The 22,037-nt window shown below is 38.2% G+C and overlaps 1 protein-coding gene across 4 annotated transcripts in view; it reads left to right on the forward strand.

The window, feature by feature from the left end:
• Positions 1–22,037, forward strand: part of ZBTB7C (zinc finger and BTB domain containing 7C) — a 552,014-nt gene that overhangs the window by 437,430 nt on the left and 92,547 nt on the right. The window lies entirely within an intron of this gene.

Below are 22,037 nucleotides of genomic sequence, written 5' to 3' on the forward strand. Positions count from 1 at the left end.
AGGAGGAGTTTTAGTAACTTAAATTTCCTCCTCTCTAGATAAGTCTTACTGCTTTAGTAGAAAGAACATTGACTTGGGAACCAATCAACCTAGCTTCTAGCCCTAACTCTGCTACCAATTCCTATGTGACTATGGGCAAGCTACAGCTCTCATTTAAAAACCCAGCTCAAGTATTTCAAATTTCCTGGAAAGTTCCTTGATCTCTTTAACTAGAAGTGATCTCCCCCTCCTCAATTTTTCCTATGGAACCTTATCTGAATTTCTCCTTTCTTCTTATTACACTCGATTTTTATTATAGATATATATAAAGTGGCAATTAGATGACTAAATAGAGCAACTCAGGAAGACCTGAGTTTAAATTTTGATTCAGATATTAATATCCATATAACTCTGAGTAAGCCACTTAATTTCTGTCTGCCTTACTTTCCTTATCTGAAAAATGTAGATTTCAATAGCAACTACCTCCCAAGACGATAGTTTAAGATCAAATAAGATAACATTCAAAAAACATGCTGCAGACCTGCTGACCTATTTCTATTCATAGCTACGTTGTTCATTCGTATCGGTCTTGTCTAGCTTTGTGACTGATGTGGGGTTTTCTTGGCAACAATACTAGAGTATTTTGTCATTTCCTTCTTCAGCTCATTTGAAGAAACTAAGGCAATAGGGTTAAGTGACTTGACCAGGGTCATAGAGCTAGTAAGTATGTGAGGTTGGACTTGAACTTAGGAAGGTGAATCTTCTTGTTTCAGGCTCAGCACTCTATACACGGGGACACCTAGTTTCCTTATACATGTCTATAGCCCGTTCCATTAGATTAGAAATTCCTTGATCAGTGGTTCTCAAAGTATGGTCTAGAAAATCCTGGGGATCTCTGAAACCCTTTTTGAGGGTCTACAAATTCAAAAATAGTTTTTGTTTCCAATATGGTAAATGCCTATAAATATAATCCAGATAAACAAAAATGCTTTGGAGAGATCTTCAATAATTTTTGCTAGGATAAAGATACTGAAAACAAAAGTTTGAGAATCACTATCCTTGATAGTAGTGACTATGTTTTCCCCTTATTTTTGGATTTCTAACACTTAGCATAGCTCCTGACCCATAGGAGGCACTTAACTAAACATTTTTTTTTAATTCAATTGAATTGTTCTTAAGGCACTGACCAATGTACCCCCATTACTTACTGCTTAAAATGAAGGAGTTGATTGGGGCAGGTATTATTGGGGAAATAGGGTAGGCCTTATAGTAAGAGGACTTGAATTCAGATCTTACTTCCATAACTTAATTGTCCTATAAATCTGAGTTTGGACTGGTAGGTGCCTTTCATTTCTTTATCTGTGATCCTATGGTGTGCACAATGCTTTCCTGATCCAAAAGCCTATGGTCTTTTTCCATACCAAGATCTTAGGAATAGAAAACCCAGTGGGTTTTCTGGCCCTGTTCTTTTGACTCGACATTTTTGTTTAACCACATTGGCCTCTTTAAACCATTTTCGATTTATAAACCAAAGGAATCCATGCTACAAAGTTTCTCCCAACTGTTTCTTATTTCCCACTTTCTAACACTCAGCTTTTTTTCCTCCTTTAGAAAATGTATTCCTTGGGGAGTATCCTGAAATTCCCTCCATAACACCTCTCCAAAGAGCGGGTTACCCTCTGTAGGGTTTCAGGAATAATTCTGTAAGAACATAGCCCTGCCTTCTACACTGGTTGGTCCCGTTTGAGCTACTTCTGCTCCATTCAAAGGCATGGGTAGAGACCTGGGTACTTAAGAGTTATGACTGTCAACAGCCCTCTTCTGATCTCTTGGCTGTTTGAATTTGTTTGTTTTCTCTCCTGGCTTCATTCCAAAGCACTGATGATTGGGATGTCACATTAGTTTGTAGGTCCTCAGTGGGATAGGACAAAGTTCAGATATCAATCCTCAAGGCTAATAGTGGGAGAGAGGCACAGTTTACCAGGAGATCAAAAGAGTCCTTTGTTATCCTTAAAACAATGAACACAAATCTCATCATCACATGCAAAATTGCCTTCATGCCTTTTGTTGTTCTTGTTCTGGACCCAGGATTTCTAAAGTGCGGGGAATTCCTCTTGTGCAATTCTCCCACCTTTAGTGATGATGATCAATATTTCAAATATATCAAATATAAGTTATAGTTTTAGCGAGAGGGCTGGAATTGAACCCACATCTTCCTCACTTGAAAGTGAGTTTCTCCATCTGTTATCCCACAAAGCATCTCAATAAGTGCAAAATGAAGTACTATGAGAGGTCTTCATCTATACAATGAGTGGTTTAGCCTCTGAAGGCACCTTTGAACTCTTAATATTCTGCAGCCCTACCCATCAAAGCACTGTTGTCAAAACAGTGGCTAAGGAATCAGGCCAGCCCCACCAGACACTGTTGCAAAATAGGCAGAGTTTGTCTTTGATGCCTCCTACCTTGTACTTCCCACAATGTTGAAGAATCTCCCCAATGGGGCCACAAGTTCCAAAATCAGCCTTCCCTCCTCCTCCATATCAAAACTCCCTTTGTTACAATACCCGTCTCAGTCCTCTGGGAGGAAATAATTCACAATAAAGTGTTAACCACTAATAATAATACTTTTAGATTACCCCTCCCAGAGAAATTTGCATTTTGACCAAGGCACTTAGGGAGACTAAGACTCTAATGATGGGTTTTCTAGCAGATGGAAAGACTGTGTGTGTGTGCATATATGTCTGTATATGTATATGTAATTTAAATGTAATTGGGCTATTCTTACGCCCTTCAAATCAAGCTCCCTAGCATAAAGTCATATTTACTAAACATACACACACACACACACACACACATATATACACACACTCAAATATATGTACCTACATACATGAATTGGAAGGTGAAGGGAAAGAGAAAACAATGTATAGTTTTGCAGATTGAGTTCAAGGTTGCTTATTACACTTCACCAGGCAACTCTGTAAGAAGGGAGATTAGATTGGAGATTAGATTTGGGAGAGCAGCCAAGAGCCAGATAGCAGATATGAAAGCGGTAGAATGATATTTTGACTTCCAAAGATGGCTTCGGGCTCTTTTCTTACATGCAAATAACCCCTGGAATATTTCTCCCTCCCTCCCAGTTCCCACCTTTGTCCCAAACAGCCTAGCCCTCTTGGACTGCAAGTGAGCAGCCCAACCCACCCCCACGTCTGTCCCCTTTCGATGCCTCGGCACTTTGAGTTTGCTTATCATTTTCTCCCTGGGCTCCATTCCAAAGCATCTATGCTTGAGATATCACCCTGGCTTCTGGTTTCTGTGTAGGAGGGATTTGGGAGGAGGCAGCCTATGTGACACAGAAGATACCCCTGCCTTGGATGTATTCATAGCCGAAATGATCAAGATCTCCCCAAATCTCCCAATGTCTCCCAAAATTCAGTCCTCCCTGCTCCCAGACTTAAGGAAGGTGGTGTACAAGCTGCTCTTATCTTAGAAAATTTTCTCCGAGCTCCTTTTTCACTCAGTGCCAAAGAGGTAGAGAGCAACCTCCAGGAATCTTCTGACTAAGCTCATTGTGCTGAAATGCTTCCCAAGCTCTCCCTGCTGTGTCAGCTAGTTTTTTCGGTATCCTCCCTCATCCCCTCTTTTCTCTTCCTCCTCCCCTCCATTCTTCTCCTCCTCCCTCATCTTCCCCACATCTGCTCCTTCCCCCTCCACAACAAATCTCCTCCCTTTCACACACTCCTCCCTTTCACACACTCCTCCCCTATCTCTCCCCCTCTCCTCCTTCTTCCTCCCCCTTCCTGCCTGTCTTCTCATCTCTTTAGTAAACTTTGCATCCTGATATTTTAAATCTCCACTCATTTCCTGGTTCAGCTGGGTCTCCAATTCCAATAATATCATCCTTTCCCTCACAAACGTATAATTCCAGCTCCAGAAGGCCTCTGGCAGCTAAATGGGCCTTATATAATATAATCATTTCCACTCTCCTCAGGCTCACCCCATTTGCTTTGGCTTGCAATCCATTCAGGATGCCCTGTTGAAAGTTAGAGGGGCTTCTCAATGAATTTTAGTCCCTCCCCTCTTCTCTTTTGCACCCTCGTTAGTTCTAATAATTTTCACTGATAATTTTCACTAAGGGCTACTCAGAGGGCAAGGTGAGGAAAACAAAATAGCACCATCTTACCTTCGAACTATTTGTCTTAGCACTTCCAATTAATTTCTCTCCCAGGCCTTTTTGGAACGTGGTTCAAATATGCTAAATGGAGTCCTGCACTTTTTAGAATGCTATGGTTTTTTTTACCCAATTCCATTTAAAAACAATTTTTAATATTTGTTTAATTCTGCACTTTCTGATGACCATTTCAGATAGGCCTCTAGATCTCATAAAAAAAGGGCAAGCTGCTACAGAGTTAGAGTCATTTCTCTTTCTGCCACTTGTGTTTCATGTGACCATGGGCAAGTCCTATCATCTTTGTCAGCCTTGACAAATTCAATTGAAAAAACAAACAAAACTAGTTACCTCTTTTGCAAAGCACTGTTCTAAGTGCTGGGGGTACATACAAAGTGCCTTCCATCATAGACTTTATCATCTAGTAAAGGGTTGTGTTAAATGATCATAGGGAACCTTCCATTGCTAACATTTGTGAGTCTGTAAGTGTATTCTTTTAAATATTTCAATTGATCTATGTTGGTACAAATCTTGAACTTTGACGTTTCTAGGAAGACCCTCAAAATCTTTCTTTCTCTGCTATCACACTGCCTGAAATTCTACTATTAGGATGCATTCCTTTGGTTAGCATCCCATATTTTTACAGCACTTTTTGATTTATTAAAAATCATTTTGCTCACAGTACTTGTATGAGAAAGGAAGTACAGAGTATAATTATTTCCTTTTTGCTAATGAGAAAACTGAACTTAGAAGTCCCATGACTTGTCTGGGTGAATGAGTGTGAGATTCTGGACTCCACCCTCCAAGGTCAGTGCCTTTTCTATCCCTAAACTGGGTTATTTATGCACTGCTACCTCTGGAGTCCTTTTTCTTAAACACTGTTAACCTCCTGATAACATTTCCTGGTCATACATTCTAATGAATTTATCTGATATTTTTGCCTGGAAAAAGACAACTTAGGTACTAAAAGAGGTGTGTGTGTGTGTGTGTGTGTGTGTGTGTGTGTGTTGGGGGTGACAAAAAACCAGGAACTCAGAATTCAGATGAATGAAAGGAAAGGATAGATGTAAGAGACCTGGATTACTAAAGACAAATGCCCTTCTTTTACTAGTTTACTGAGACTTCTAATTGCTGTAAGAATATAGAAAGAAAATGAGAGCTTCATTCTTTTGTGTCTCCAAATTCTGAATTTCTTCTTTTAGGGAGCATGTCTGCTTTGACTCTCTATAAATCATTTCTCATTTTTTCTTTTGGCCAATTGTTTAGGTCAGGTTGTTTTGATATTGGTATTTTTGTCCCTTTGTTCTGAAGTATGAGATGATGAAAGGCCTTAAGGAATCCCATTTTCAAAGGGCCTTTATGTCAGATAATTTCAGCAATGGTAGAGACCTGAAGTGATCATCTGATCCAATTCCCTCATTTTATTGATGAGAAAACTGAGACCCGGGAGAGTGAGAGACTGACTTCCCAAAGTCAAGCAACTAATTACTTAGTGGAAGATTTCAGACTAAAAACTTTCCTTGTTCTATGTTCTTCCCACCACAACGCAATCTTTCTATTTCAGTGTCTTCTCTCTTAACTCTCCTAAGCCTCAGTTTCTCATCTGTAAAATGAGGATAATAATATTTGACTTACTTCCCAAGATTGTGGTGATGATATTCCTTTGGCAATATAGATCAATATGAACCTTGATCTTTGTTGCCATTCCAATTAGAGAATAAATGTAAAGTTTTTGTTTTTGTTTTCTTCTCCCCTTTCTATGAAAAGAAAAGCAGGGGAGATAGGGATAAATTGGCTCTTTGAGAAAAATTTTGATGTTATGTAGTCTTGAGGACAGCTAGAGTTTCCCTTGAGATGCACAGCTCTAGACATTTATAAATTCATGTCCAGCCTTTAAACACCATTCCTTTTTTTTTTTCCTTTTCCATAGAGGTCAGAATTTAATTATGTTAAGACAGTTTGGGTGTGTGCTGTGTGTTACATAATCACCACACCCTCTGGGTGGCTTAAAGGCCTAACCTGAGCTCCCCAAGGAGGGATTTCAGGTGTATTGCTGATTTGCACAATCCACCCCCACTCCACCCGTCTCATTGCTTTTTATGTTGCTTCCTGTTTTATTGCTATTGCTGACCAGCTTGGGAAAACACTAGCATTTTACATTTAAAAAAGAATCCTATTTCATTTCTTAGTTAATGAAGAATATTCTTAAAATTGTGAAGTACCAGGGTTCATAAGATCATAGTTGTAGCATGATCAGGGACTCAGATCATTGCTCTGACTTCATTTAACAGATGAGGAAACTGAGCCCAGATGGTAAGGCCCACAAATAGCAAGTATTAAAGGCTGGGTTTGAAACTAGGTCTTTTGATTTCAGAGCCAGTAATTAATCTTTATTCTTCCTATCATATTTTCAAAGACCGAGAAAAGGATTCCAGTCTTTCCAGTTTTTACTGTCCAAACAGAATTCATATTTGCCCCTCCTCTGCTACTTTTATTTCTGTTCCTACTTCTGCTCTCCTCCTGGATTTGCTGTATTTTTATTCAGAAATCCTCTTTGGTCCTTCCTTCTCCCTCAATCAATCAATAGGTATTTATTAAACCAGGAACCATATGTGCTAGGTGTTCGATATATAAAGACAGACATAAAATAGTCTCTGCCCTCAAGAAAAGAATGTAAATTCTAATTGGGAGCACAAACAATATTTCAATTAACCAAAATGTGTAGAGAATGCATTACATGAAGGGAAGGGAAGGAAATAAACATTTATTAAGGACCTACTATGTGTCCAGCATTATATTAAGCATTTTACAAATGCTCTTAGCAAATGGAAATCTGAAAGAGAATATGTTGAGAGTGAAAGTGGGGAAAGGGAGTAGCATGAAAAGGCAACATGACAGACTGTAACTAGGTAGTACAATGGTTAGACTATATCAGGGGTCCTCAAACTTTTTAAATAGGGGGCCAGTCCACTGTCCCTCAGACTGTTGGAGGGCCGGACTGTAGTAAAAACAAAACCTTTGTTTTGTGGGCCTTTAAATAAAGAAACTTCATAGCCCTGGGTGAGGGGGATAAACGTCCTCAGCTGCTGGATCTGGCCCTTGGCCGTAGTTTGAGGACCCCCGGGGTATCTGATCTGGATTTCAAATCCAGCCTCAGATACTTACTGACTTTGAGCAAGTCATTTAACTCTTGTTAGCCTCAGTTTTGTCATCTGTAAACTGTGGATATTAATAGCACCTATCTCCTGGGATTGTTTTGAGGATCAAGTAAAATAATAATTATAAAGTCCGTAGCACAATGTCTGGCACATTGTAAATGCTATAGAAATATTAGCTGTTGTTAATAAGGCTAGGGTGGAACTAGACTGTGGAAGGAGTTAAGTGGCAAGGTAAAAAGTGTTTTTATTGTATGATTGATGGGAAGCCAAGGAAGTTTTTGAGTAAGCAACTGTCATTACTAGACACAGATTAGTTTGGGTGTTACACAGGTGAAGAGAGGGAGATAACAGGGATACTTTGGAGAAGGATCAACAGGTGTGCACCCTCCCTCCTGACCTCTGTTTTTATTACCACTGGTTTCCTTCAAAATTTGGTACAAGGCCACCACCCATAGGAGGTCTTTCCTGATTCCCAATTCTCCCCACAATCATCTTGTATTTATCATACATTTTGTCTGCCTATAGGTTCATATACTGTGTCTCCCAAAAGAACTTACATTCTTCCTTTGAGAGGAAGGCCTTTTTTAATTTTAGTCTTTATAAGCTCAATGCTTAGCACATAGCCTGATTCATGATATAATAACTGTTTAATAAATGGTTGTTGATTGATTGAAAGAGGAGGAAGGACCAAAGATCTTAGGTTCTAACTTTTTGTAGGAATTTTGTCCTTATTTTTTATACTTGTGGATCCTGGAAGCAAGCACAAACTTAGTATTCATTGAGGATGACCTTGCACTTTTTGAGTGACATAGAGAAGTTCTTTCTTATCTGAATAGTCCTTATCAGAATCCCCAATATTATGAGGTTCTGTTTGGCTTTGGCCTGAACCTGTTATTTCATTGGTATAGAGAATTCTCAGTAGGGAAACTCATTTTATCACTGTAAATTAATAGCTATTCTAGAATTTATCATCTTTAAGAGTAAACCTGAGTATTTAGATAGTAAATGACAAGAGGGTGGAGGTGTATGTGTATGTGTGTATGAACACTTGAACTCGGGTCACTCCCACTTGGAGACTGGCTCTTTATTCACTATTATATCATGCTAATTCCCTACAAAGTTGCTTAGGTAAGCTAAAGCCATTCTAACATGAACACAATCATTAATAAATTTATTATTCAAAAAAATTAGTCCCCATTCAAACTTTCCTCCTTGCTTAACACTATTGTCTATACCCATACAATCTGACAAAATTTTTGTCAGTCTTTAATTGCTTGTTAGTAGGACCTCAGAAGAGAATGATTTGGATACAAACAGATTAAAAGATGCCCTTGGGACAATTAATAAAGCTCTTGAATTTTCACAATAAAGATTATAATCCAAAAGTTTGACCTGAAATAAAGGATGTCATATTGTACCATCAACAACAAGAAGGAAAAAAAAAACCAAATCTGTTCCCAAATCAGCACTCGATTCTTTCTTCATTCTGAGAATTAGTGAATAATTACAATTATAACCTACATTGTGTTAAATGTTAATTGTGTTAAATGAATTTATTTTTATAATGCTTGTTTTATTTTTCATGAAAGCAGCAGAATTCATTCAGTGCTCAAATGAGTTTCGAATGAACTAGAGGTCTGGAATGATCAGCCTTCAAATGTATATTGAGGGCATACTCTGAATAGTGCTAAACTCTGTAGAAAATACAAAAAAATGAAAAGAAACATTCAATTCAGCAAATATTAAGCATGTTTTATGTACCAAGAATTGTGCTAGGCATTAGACATATAAAAACAAAAAGGAAAATGTCACTTTCCTTTTTTTATCTATTCACTTATCCATTCATTCATCTATTCCTATCCTACCAATATACATATATAAGCAGATATATATGCAAACACAAAGCACATATAAATAATGCAAATAATTTTTTAAGAGTGCTAGTAATGATAGGACTCATTATGGGTTTTGTGTAGGTTGTGACATGAGCTATACATGGAAGCTAGTTAGGGATTCTATGAAGTGGAGGCAAGAAAGAAAAGAATTCTAGCCGTGAAAGATGATCATCTAGATTCTTTAACTGATCTTTGCATTCTGACCATTTGTTCACACATATTAATTTGTTTCTCCTATCCAGTCTGAGAGGCCACCTGTGTATCTCCTTCCCCTTTTCACTCTGTAATATTAATGACAATATTGTAGAGTCTAGTTTGCAAATCATAAAATATAATGGAAACATGAGGTATTATAAATACCTCAGTTAACAAACGCTTTTTAAGCACTGTGTGCACAGATTTGTGCTATTAAATTGATAACAGTAGCAATAAAAAAAGTCTTTCTCTTCAAGGAGTTTATATTTTAGTTATTCGATCAGTGGGAAACTCTGTTCATCAGACACACAGAACACAACTCCTTTGGGTCGGCCGAGTCTTTGTGAGTTGCCAGGGCCAAAATATCTCTGGTCATTTGGCAAATCTGATGATGAGTCTCTCTTGAGTCAGCTAGGCTGATCATCAGATGACAGTTATTGAGACCATTCCCAGGTCTATGTTGGAAGGTCTGTGCTTCCTATTTATCTTGCACACAGCTTTTTTGTATAATTTGTTACACATTGCTTCCCTCATTAGATTGTAAGTTCTTCAAAGACAGAGATTGTCTTTTGCCTTTCTCTGTAGCCCCAACACTTAGCACGGTGTCTGGCACATAGTAAGCATTTAATAAATGCCTGTTGACTGACTATGCTTTATTGGCACAAGCTTTAGCATCCTAATGTAATCTCTAGTTCATGACCAGAAATCAGAGGACTGAGGACAGAGAGTGCATAAAACAATAATATAAAATGAGATATGATCCAGTGCAAAATAGTCTGATGCAGTCTACTGCATCCTACCGGCAGAGGAGCCAATGGGAAAGTAAGAATCACATAACCATACAAGCCTTTATAAAGTAGCTGGGATTTGAGATTCTTTGTCCTTGATGGAGGCTAATAATAATCATAACTGACATATATGTAAGGATTTCTGCCGGAAGCTTTCATCAAAACAACCCTATGAGGTAAGGAGTACAAATGTGGTGATCAGATGAAAAACTGAAGCTTAGTTAAGTGATTTGTCCATTGTCTTAAATATGTTAGAATCAGAACTCAAAGTGAGGTCTTTTCCTAGGCCAGTATTCCTTCCATTACATCCAAAGTCAAAGCAGTACCTTAGTAATCATAGAAGCAACAACAATGATAATAATTCACATTATATAGCATTTTATTTTTTTAAACACTAGCATTTTTTCAATTACATGTAAAAACTAATTTTATTGCTCATTTTTTAAAAAAGAATTTTAAGTTCCAAATTTTCTCCATCCCTCTTTTACCTCTCTCCTTCCAAAAACTGTAAATAGTTTAATATAGGTTATAGTTGTGTAATCATTATATAGCATGTTAAGGTTTAAAAAAAGAAACTCTCTTCTCAAAGCAACCTTGTGAGGTTATGTTCTGGAAGTATTTTATCATGCTCATCTTATAGATGAAGAAACCATAATTTTGAGAAAGAAAGAGAATTGTTGAAGGTTACATGGGAGGTAAATGGCAGGACTTTGCAGGCTAACCCTTCCTGTCCCAATCCAATGTTCCTTCCACTTTTTCATGTACAGAAGAGAGAAGGGAGGCAAGGAGGCATGAATAAAAGCATGGAAGCTGCTAAATATTCACCAGAAAAATTCACAGCCAAGAAACCACAGCCAGACAACTCAATGGACCATCATCATTCTGCTTGTCCTGTGTTCCAGCTGACCCATTACCATCTGTCCCAGTAATTCCTCTGCTTCCTCTGGCAGGAAAAATAGCATTTTAGAAATTTGGATCGAATATTCCCTAATGTCTGCTATTTGCTACTTGTGTGATCTTGAGCAAGTCACTTCCCTTAGCTTGACCTACATTCTCTCATCTGTACAATAAGGGAACTTGTTGCCCATTTAACGTCTAAGGTACCTGTTCCTTTCCTGTTTGCTATAGGATCCTATGAGCCTATGCCGCAGATGCTTTTCTCTCTATATTAGGATCCCATAAGTTGTTTTGGTTCCTTATTTTCCAAAGGAAAGACTGCTTTTCCTTCCCCTTTCCCTTATCCACTGGCCCAGTTCCCCGGTGTACCACTTTGGCCTGGATTACTGAAACTGGTGACAAGAAAAGCAGTCCCCTTATTAAAATAATGTAATGTCTAACTAAAATAGAAACCTGAGATAACAGTTTTTGATGTTTTAATGACTGGGCTCATTAGACAGACTTCCCACTTAAAGTGTCTGTCTAGCAATTAAGGCTAAAAAAAATCATAAATGATGACCACACCTTCTCCAGCTTAATGGTTACTCTGAAGGCTGGTCTTATTATCGCAGTGATACAGTCTGTGATAAAAAAGAATTTAAGATACTCTCCCAAGATTTATTTGCCCATTAGCAAGCTGGAGGAGGAAGGTTAAGAGTACTCTTAAGGTCAAAACTGGAAAAAGATCTTGTGAATAATAAGGCTCCTTGAATTTCCCTCCAGCTGAAATAGACACCTCCTGGCCTGATGGTGAGGTCCCTTCCTTCTCCAGAGGGGTTTTCGTTTCCTCCTGTCACACGGAAGGACTGTGAATTGTTACTCTGAGTGAACCCCAGACATTTTTTTCAGTTAATTGTCAAGCTCCCAGAGCAAATGGCACAACCACTGAATTCTGGGTCTATTATTTCCAGCTCAAATCTGCTGACTTGGAGAAGGATGTAAGGGGGGAGATAGGGAAAGGAAAATTGGAGCTGGCTCCCAGGCAGGCTGGAATGGGGTAAAGTCAGTGTTTCTTCGAGGGGATATATGTGGGGAGAAGGAAAAGTGTTCAAGGACAAATAAAAGGGAGTCTGCCCAAAATTAAAAAGGGGAACTGGCCGAGGCTTTCTAATAAGCCCACGTAACTGTTATTGCTGAGCAGGTTAAAATAGATACCGATAATTTAAAAGGGAATTGTTTCAAAAACAGAGGGGATGGGGAGGGTACTTTCATCCTTTCATCACCCTTGTTTTGAGTGATGGATGATATTTGTACAGCATTGAGGTTGTTAACTGAGCTATTATACCTGTCTTAGGGATAGGGCAAGGTTTTTCCCTGGGGGTTGGGGGGCGATGTGTGTTCTGATACCAGCACTTGTTATCATCTGGGCAGCCAGAAGGCTGTGCACAGCCCCCTTCTTTTGAGATCCCCCTAAGGGTGGGACCCAGGTTACAGGAATGGACTTTCTTTAGCTCTCCTGACCTAAAACTGCATTTTGCAATGATCAAATACTCAAATTTTAGAACTTAGCTGCATCTTCCACTTTGCAAACTCTCTCCTAAACCCAAGCCAGGCCTAAGAGTCTGCCTTGATACCTCTGATGTGTTTGTGAATTAGGCAGGCCAGAAGTTTGGAACTCAAGGCAGGAGAACTGCAAAATTTAAGCATGCTTTGCCCCATCCTCAAAATTTGTCCCTTTCCCATCTGCATCCTGATTCCTTTGTTTTTCTTTATTACTCAGCTACCTTCTTCAGGAGGCCTTGCCAGGTCTTCCAGCTGCCCCAGTATCTTTCTCTCTCAGATTTTTTTTCATTTCTTGGTATATATTTCATATGTACCTTTGTTATTTGCAATAGACTGTGAACTCTTGAGGGCAGGTGTATTTTTGTACTTATTTGTATCCTCAGTGCTTAGTACAGTACTTGGTATCAGATAAGCACTTATTAAATGCTTGTTTACTGACTGACTGAACAAAGGCCAAAGTAGAAGTCAACCTTAGGAGGCTGTTGGTCCATAGCTGTGGTGTCCAATGGTGAGGAGAAAGCTTGATAAAGACTATGGTCTCCCAAACCTTGTGCCGAAAAGGGGGGAATAAATGGAATATAGGAACAATTTCTTTCCTTCCTTCAGTAGCCCTGCCATGGAATCTTGCCAAGGCCACCCACAGTAAGTTATTATTTAACGCTAATGAGCTCTTTGTAATTAGGGAAGTATTTTACAGTCACTATTAGTTATTCCTGGCAAAGACCCTAAGAATAGGCAACATGGTTATCACAGTTTATCTGTGGCACAGAGAGACTAAATAGCCTGCTACCTTTCCTGTCCCCTTCAGATTTGTGTCTGGAATCTCTGGGAAAAGGTATGAGGCTGCTATTGTGCTGCTTGGCTGAGACAACAGAACTAGGACTAGGGGCTGAAAGAGGAAGATTTCTGGACACAAAAGAAAAACTTAAACAATTAAAGCCATCCCTAAGTGTAATAAGTCACCTCAGGAGAAAGCTAATGGGGGCGGGGTGGGAGGAGGTGCAGGGAGGAATATAACTTTTGCTATATTATATTCTTCAAGAAGATGCTGACTGACCTCTTGTTAAGATTGTTATTGGTTATATTATCTGCTTTTGGTAAAGTTTAGAATAAAGGGCCTCCAAGGTCTTCTCCAACACTAAGATTCTATGATTCTATCCTCTGAGTCACTCCAGCCACCCCCAACTTCCCTCTTTCTGCTAATGCCAATGGAAAAGGGCTCATTCCAATATATTTTACAATACTCCACCCTGTCCTCTCTACTTCTTCCCTCTCCCTCACCTCCATTACCTAAGAATGGCCAGTTCTTCCTTAAGTAAATAAAATATTCAGTGGTAGTCCTTCCACTGAGCCCAGCCAGGCAACTCTCATTGCCACCTACCTCAATTAACTGCTAAAAATATGGCCAATCAGATAGCCCAGTTCGGCTCAGCAGCAGAATTCCACTAGCCTGGCCTGCCGCCTCCCTCTCCATGCTCAGATGCTGGTCAATCTTGAGGGTGTGTGTGTGTGTGTGTGTGTGTGTGTGTGTGTGTGTGTGTATAAAATGCTGGCTCAGGAAGCAATTTGGTGGCTGCCCTGATTTCATCAAGTGTGCCATTTCCTTTCCTTCTAAGTACCAGGCCCATAAAATGTATTTGCAGTTAGAGAATCCTGTGTGATTCCTATTTCAGAATGTTCAATATCAAACCTGTCTGGATGCTTGACCAGTATCCCTGCCACTGACCCTTCTTTAAGGATTTAGGCTTATTGCAAGATTATGCTTCCCCTTCTGCCTTCTCTCTCCTTCTTTCTTCTGCCTTTTTCAGAAGGTAGAATATATCGCTTTTCTTTTTTTTTTTTTTTCTCCCTTTCAACTGAGGACAGATGCATTTTCACAATTATTTTCTTCTTTGTTTCAATTTCGATTTTTTTGACTTTCCCTAAAAAGATCATGAAAGTATTTACCTACCAGAACCAAAACAAGCTTCCTTAAATGAGATGGTTTTAAGGTGACCAGATGCCCCTCTGTGCTTGCTAAAGGTCAGTTGGTAGGATAGTGAAAGAACAGGCACATTTATTAAGACAGGCTTTGACATGTCAAAGTGATTGTTATAAGCCAGATTGTGTCTATTTTGACCAGTCTTTCTGTTTGAAATATGGCTTTCTGTACCTGTGGGCCAGAACAAAAGAGCTTACTAGCTGTCGAAATCAATTTGATTTTCCTCATCTCGCTATCCGGATGTGATTGAAAAAGACCCTTACTGATCTACATCTGGCAAAGAGTGTTTAGTTCTTCCCCCTCTCCTAGATCTCTCTTATATTTGTGTAATTTGTTTAGGGACAGTCCCTTATAGCTTTATGGTTACTCAGCTTCTAACTATGATCAGAATTGGGCTAAAGAGGAGGCTCCCTATTCCCTATCTGTAGAATGGAGACACGAGAGATAACTTTTACCTTAAAGGTATCAGACAACATCAATATATCTTAATTGTCATTCTGGGACTGAACATGAATCTGCAGTGATACCTGGGTTGGGTTTTTTTTTTTGAGGGGGGAAGGGGGTAATCCTTAGCATTTGGGGAGATTTCATAGTGACATGATATGCTGTTTTAATAGTGGCTAGAACCAAGTTATTTAATTCCTAAAGTTTCCCTCAGTGAAAGTGTAGACACTCCCAGGTTTATGGGCATTTTTATAGCAAATTTAATCATCTTTCCTGAGAGAGAAATAACCTAGCAAAGCTTAGCCAGATAGGAGAGGGCTATGAGGAATGACAACTATTGCTCAGTATGGTTGCTAATATTTAGGTATGGCCAGTTGCTGCTTCCCTAGACAGACTGGTATCCGGGAGGAACCATTCTGCTCAGTCTGCTGCTTTTTCTTTCAAACCCTTCAATTCTAAGGAAATGTTATGACGTCAGGAAACAGAAATTACTCAAGAAATAGTAGCAAATAATTGTGTAGCTCACTATAAAAATACAATGAAATTGTGACTCAATTCATTAAACTTTTATTGAGTACCTACTATTTATTGAGTACCACAGTGCCAAACTGTGATAGCCAATGAAAGGTTTATAAGGTACTTAAGAAACTTACAAGAAGAATAACTTGCATTTATAATATTTCCTCTGAATAACTTCCCCATCTCAGAACTCACAGTTTTCAGGTTGGTTCACCAAAGAAGGGTGGAAAGATTAGACTCATAGGTTTCAAAGAGATCTTGTGAGTCTAGGCTCCTGTTCCTATAGCTCATGAGCCCCTATCTGTAAAGCTCTTCTTCATAGTCAGTCAGTGGGTACAATTAGCTCAAAGCAGGAGCATTTATTAAATAACATGGTAGGAAGAGTAGCAACAAAAAACTTTCTAATAAGCTTAGAATATACTCTTTCACAAATAAACACAGTATCCATAGGAAGAATAGTCACAAAATTGGACAACAGATAGTGAGGCATATATGTAAGGAACATGTGGCCAAGGCAACTCATGTCTCTGTCCTGTAGGACCTTGAAGTCCTTTTTCCTTTCTTCCCCTCCCTGTTCCCTTCTCTCTACTGAGTCTTCTCAAGGATCAGGGCTAGTTCTTTGTATGTACAGTCAGCTGCCTTCTCTGTTGCCATAAGAGCCATTCCACGAAGTTGCTCCTTTTCTAGGTCTGTTTCTTTTTGGGGAATATATGCTTCAGCTCCCTGCTGGAGGTGTTTCAAATATGCTTTGCCAAAATGGTCCAGTAACTCCTCTTTAAAGTGCCATGGCTTACAGGGGAGTACAGAAAATCCTCACCTTACTCCATCCACTACCTTCTGTAGAGGTACAGGGTCAGATCTCATAAAGCAGCTGCTGATCTGGACTGACCCAAATTGACTTCCTCTCAAACTGTTCCACTGTCATTTAAAGACCATCTGGAGAGAGAACTAATCATTACCCAGCTACTTGGTGTTGCCCCATCCAGTGCAGTCAAGTTCATACTTTGTTCATTTTTTGTAAAGAGATCACTGCATATAACTGCTTCTTCATAATTTAACACCTCTTACTTCCTAGATTAAATCCTGGGGTAGGAGTAAGGGTTGGTCAGAGAGCAATGTCCCTACACATTCATATAACTTTTTTATCATTCAGCACACATTGTCTTGAGATATCCTTCAGACAATCCTTTGAGTTAGGTTTCCATCAATCAACAAATATTTATTAGTTATCTACTATAATGCAAGTACTATGCTAGAAGCTAGGAATATGAATGCAATAACTGAAACAATCCTACTCCCAAGGAATTTATATTCTAATAGGGAACACAATAAGGAGATATATAGGTATATGCAGATTAAATATAAAGAAAATAAATACAATGCAATTTTAGAGGGACTGTATTTCTTTCAGTGCCAGTTGGGAGCAATCAAAAAAGGCTTCACCTAAAAAGTGATGCTTGACCTGCTTCTTGTAGAAAGAGAAGGATTCTAGGAGGCAAAGGAGAAGAGAAAGTCTATTCTAGACATGGGAGTCAGTTGGTGCAAAAGTAGGAATATGAGATATGAATAGATCATAGAAGTGTTGCCATTTTATAAATATGAAAATGAAGCTCAAACAGGTAAAATATTAGATGACTTATCCAAGGCCACATAGCTCATAATAGGGAGAAATGGAAATTTGATATGATTTATGATTCAAAATACAAAATACATTATGAGGGAGGGCACAAGGAGGTTTGAGGGTAAAACATTTTCGTGAAGAGGAAAAAGATTAAGTCTGATTTGACAGAATGACTGAGAAGATACAAATAAAGTGTTTGGATGGAGTTTAGGTTATCTGAGGGGAACAAGGCTAAAATAGTAGTCTGGAATCAGAAAAGAATAGACTTTGAATGTCTGGCTAAAGACTTTGAGCTTCATATAAAAAATTAGGGATCACAGATTTTTTTTAACATGATGATAGGAATAGATGGATCTCAGTTAACAAGTATCTTCAATGTGCTATGATTTTTCCCCTTTTTAGGAGAAAAATGTATTTGGATTTATTTTGTATGTTTTTCTTGGTTCAGATCTATGATCTGAACTTTTTGAAGAATTCCTAGTGTACAAATTTCTCCCACTGATGTAGATCAGTTTAGAGGATCAGAGATCTAGAGATAGTAGGAACCTCAGAGTATATCTGCTACAATCCATCCCCCCCCATTTTATATTGAAGAAATTATGTCCCCTGAAAGGTTAAACACCTGCTCAAAGTCACAGAACTGGTAAGTGTCAGAACGAATGTCTGCATTCAAATTCTTAAACTACAAAACCAGGGCTCTTTCAAGTGTAACCTGTATCTGAGTTTCCTGGGACATTGGGTGCTTAAATGACTTGCACAGGATCATTGTGTCAAAGACAAAACTTGAATTTTGAGCTCTCTGATTCCAAAGCAGCTTTCTATCCATTATGCTACTTATTTATCTATTACTCTTTTAGAAGAGAAGCATATGAGAAGAAAAAACAAACAGAGCTCTTTCTTTAACATAACTATTTCTCCTTTTTTGCTTACATATAACAGTCTCTCTTTCTTAATCTGTACTTACAGCTTTTATATAATGCCATCTACAATCATGTAATAAACATCAGTGGTCAGGATGATAATGTTGATGTCAAAAGCGAATCTTTCAGTACCTGGTAGAGGTGAGAGTTCTCTGCCACAATAGAAATAGTTGGGTTTTTTTTCCTCGGAGGCAATTGAGATTAAGTGACTTGCTCAAGGTCACACAACTAGGATGTATTAAATGTCTGAGGCCAGATTTGAACTCAGGTACTCCTGACTTCAGGTTGGTGCTCTATCCACTTTGCCACTTAGCTGCCCCCACAATAGAATTTTTTTAAAAAAGTTCTCTAGGTTGGTAATGGGCAGATAAATGAGTATAGTCTGAGCCACTTACCAATGGAGTTTACTTATATCTATACTGCAGAAATTTGATTCCTTGACAAAGAAATAGAGTCAAAGAAAGGAGCTACAGGCAAGAGACATATTGCAGAGTTGGTAAATGTAGTCAATAATAGAGAATCAGTGGGATCCAGAGAAGGAAGCAAAATTGAGAACAAAGTGAGAGGCAGTGACAATTGATATCAAGTTTATCAAAAGGAAAGGATATAGACTCAGCCAAAGAGGTTGTACAATTTGTCAGATCACATGAGTTGAGTTTATCTATGATCTCAGAAGCTTATATTTAAAGTTTTGCTGTTATCATCATTATTTAAATTAGGTATTTATATAGTTTAGCTGTAAGAGTGAGTATGTAGTCATTGAATCCTCAGAATTTGTAAATGACAACATTAATTGGATAATCTTAATTTTTAGCCAAAACAACTGAATATAAGTTGAAAATGATATAAGGAAAACAATTGTGTCAAATATTGGCTAAGTAAATGTCAACTTGGACCAACACAACATATATGGATAATGACCAACTAGCCATGAAGCCAACAACCTCCTGGACAACTATTAGATATTAGTCAAAAATAGGGGTGTTGTTGATTTTAGTCATAATTTAGACTTTTGCTTTAATATACCTATATATGCAATTACATGGATCATATATATGCATATATATATATCTGATACAGATATATATATCTAATACAGATATATCAGAATTCCATTCAAACTACAAAATCTAGCATTGAATAGAGTAACATATATTATTATCTTTCTATGTCTGAGAGAGGTATTTTATCTATGTATACATATATACAGAGAGAGATAGAGATAAATAAACAGAGAGAGAGAGTAACAGACAGAAACAGAGACAGAAAGGCCAAGTGACAGACAGAGAAAGAGAGACAATGACAGAGACAGAAAGAGAAACAGAGTGACAGAGAAACTGAGACAGAGAGAAATGGAGAGTGATAGAGAAAAAGAGAGACCAAAACAGAGACAGAAAAAGACAGTGACAGAGAGACAAATAGAGAAAGAAACAGACAGAAATAGAGATAGACACAAAGGCAGAGAGAGAGAAAGAGAATGTGTGTGCATGGAATATGACATGATAGTAATAAAATAATATTTATGTGCATTTTATGCTACTTTATTCTTTTAATATGAGTTCATATGTGATCTTCACTACATTATCATACCAACATATAAGTTAACAACCAAAACATATACATATATTCACAAGTATATGTATGTATATTACTTGAAGGTCTATAACACACTCTCCTATTAAAATTTAAAATTGCACCAGGACTTTGGGGGCACATTTTATAGAGCAAGAATAATTACTGTCATTGGCTGAAGAGGAAATTTAGGCCTCTAGAGGTGAAATTACTTGCTTAAGGCCTCCAATGTGTTACTAGCAGAATGAGAACTCTGGATTAATATCCTTTCTACTGAAACGTGCTGGCAGGTAGAAAAAAGCTAAAATTGCCATTAGAAGACTTGGGTTTGAACCTTACTTTACCACTCACTTAATAGGTGACCTTTGGCAATCACTTTGCTTTTTCGGGTATAAAAATATTCATCTGTAAAATCAGTGGCTTAGACTGCCACTTGGTCTCTAAGATCACTTCCAGATCTTGTAGATTTAGACATAATTCCTGCTTGTAAGAATGATGTTTTATGTTAAAAGCTTAATAAATATATGTTGAATGAGTTGACTTATTGTGTGCTGTATCCCAATCGGTCATTTGTATTCTGAAGTCATACTCCTGACAGTGTTGATAGCCACATGGAGGAGTGAAGTTGGAGAGAGATTCAGTCCTTCTCTACCCCACAAAATGCAATAAGAATGACAGTAATTATACTCAAAGTTAAACCTTCAAGCTGTAGTGTATATGGAAAAAAAAAAAAAACTAAAGATATTTCTTCCCTCTGAATGCTAAGAAAAAACAACCTGAGAGAGAGATGAAGAGGGCCAGGTGGACACCTCCCACAGAAGCCTTCTGAATGGTTAGCCTCATATGTTCATCTGTCCTCCAGGGGTTGAGTCATTGATGCTAATACTCTGCCTGCAGTTGCCCCAGCAGGAGCATTAGTTCTAGCTCTCTAAATACTGGAAGAAAGATAAACATAATGGTTACTGTGTATATGAAGGTAACATTCCTGCCCTGCTGCCCTATCAGGAGAGCATAGGCTTTGAGTCACATTCCTGGTCCTAGGAATGAGTTTGTACTTAGCCATTTTGAGCCTGGGGGAGTAAGTTCCAGAACCAAACCGAACCTCTAGTTTTAGTTTTGTTACTTTCTGGACATGTGAATATTTGTGTGTGTTTCTGAAGACCATTAAAGCCTGCTCATCTACCTTTTCCTTCATTCTTACTAACTTCTTAATTACTTATCTTTTCTATTGTCTATTCCTGAGCAATTACTATTGACTTTATCCAAGTCTATATATGATTTCTATCTTGCTTTGCTTATCAGGGCTGAAAAATATTCCACTGTCTATCTAGAATAGCCCATTGGTTTTCTCAATGAGAAAACTAAGGTCCAGATTGAGAAACTGACTTTCCTGAAGTCAGACAGCAAGTTAATGGCCAAGACAAAAAAATCTGGTCACCTGACTACCAGTCTACTGCTTTTACCATACCATGTCCAAAAGTTAACCATGTTTGTTTATTTTTTGTGATCAATTATAATAGTTATACTAATAAATAGATTTTGTGTGCTAATTGCCTAAGAGACACTTGTGAGAACAAGAAAATCCACCAATAGTAAATGCTTCTGGCATCTACTAAAACCACCAGTTTATTTCCATTGTGAGAGTGGTTCCGGCACCAGTGTGAGGAAGCAGGACTTTCCCCTGATATTTCCTCCCTTGAACCACATGGTTTATGATTTAATTTATTACAGTTGTGGTTTGTGGACTTCATGTTTTTCCTGCCTTCTTTGGTATAGACACACAGCTTTGGAATCAAGACTTCTGGAAGAACTTTGAGAAAATTAGTTGGAATCAAATTTTGCATTTATAAGAAATATTAAATGTTAGGATGGGATCAGTAAAATAATGGCCTTTTACTTCCTGACCTCTTCACCAATCCCACCTACCACCATCACTTACATGAGTTAAATAAAGATGAATAAGCCATAGTCTATTCTCATAGTCTACTTGGAAGGATAAAATAAAATTGCAATTAAATGTAATACAGAGCAAAATATAAAAGTATGAAGAAACAAGAATAAAGCATTATGAGATTTCAAATGTGCCAAAGATCTCTTCCAGCTGGAGAGCTCAGGGAAGGCTTCATAGAGGAGTTGCTGGGTTTAGAAAAGTAAGGAAAATTTGAATTGGTAAAGATATGATCCCTCATTCCATCCTAAGCAAAGGAAGCTGCAAAACTCATCCTCCTTCAAGTCCTCTCTCCTTTCCATTCTATCCACCATCTTCCTCTACTTCTTCAAAACTCTGCCCAAGTTCACCTCCAATTTGGAGCCCTCCCTGACTGACTCACACCTGATTTCAGTCATGCCAATCAATCT

Source organism: Antechinus flavipes, chromosome 1 (assembly GCF_016432865.1).
Source record: "Antechinus flavipes isolate AdamAnt ecotype Samford, QLD, Australia chromosome 1, AdamAnt_v2, whole genome shotgun sequence".
Classification (NCBI taxonomy): Eukaryota; Metazoa; Chordata; class Mammalia; order Dasyuromorphia; family Dasyuridae; genus Antechinus; species Antechinus flavipes.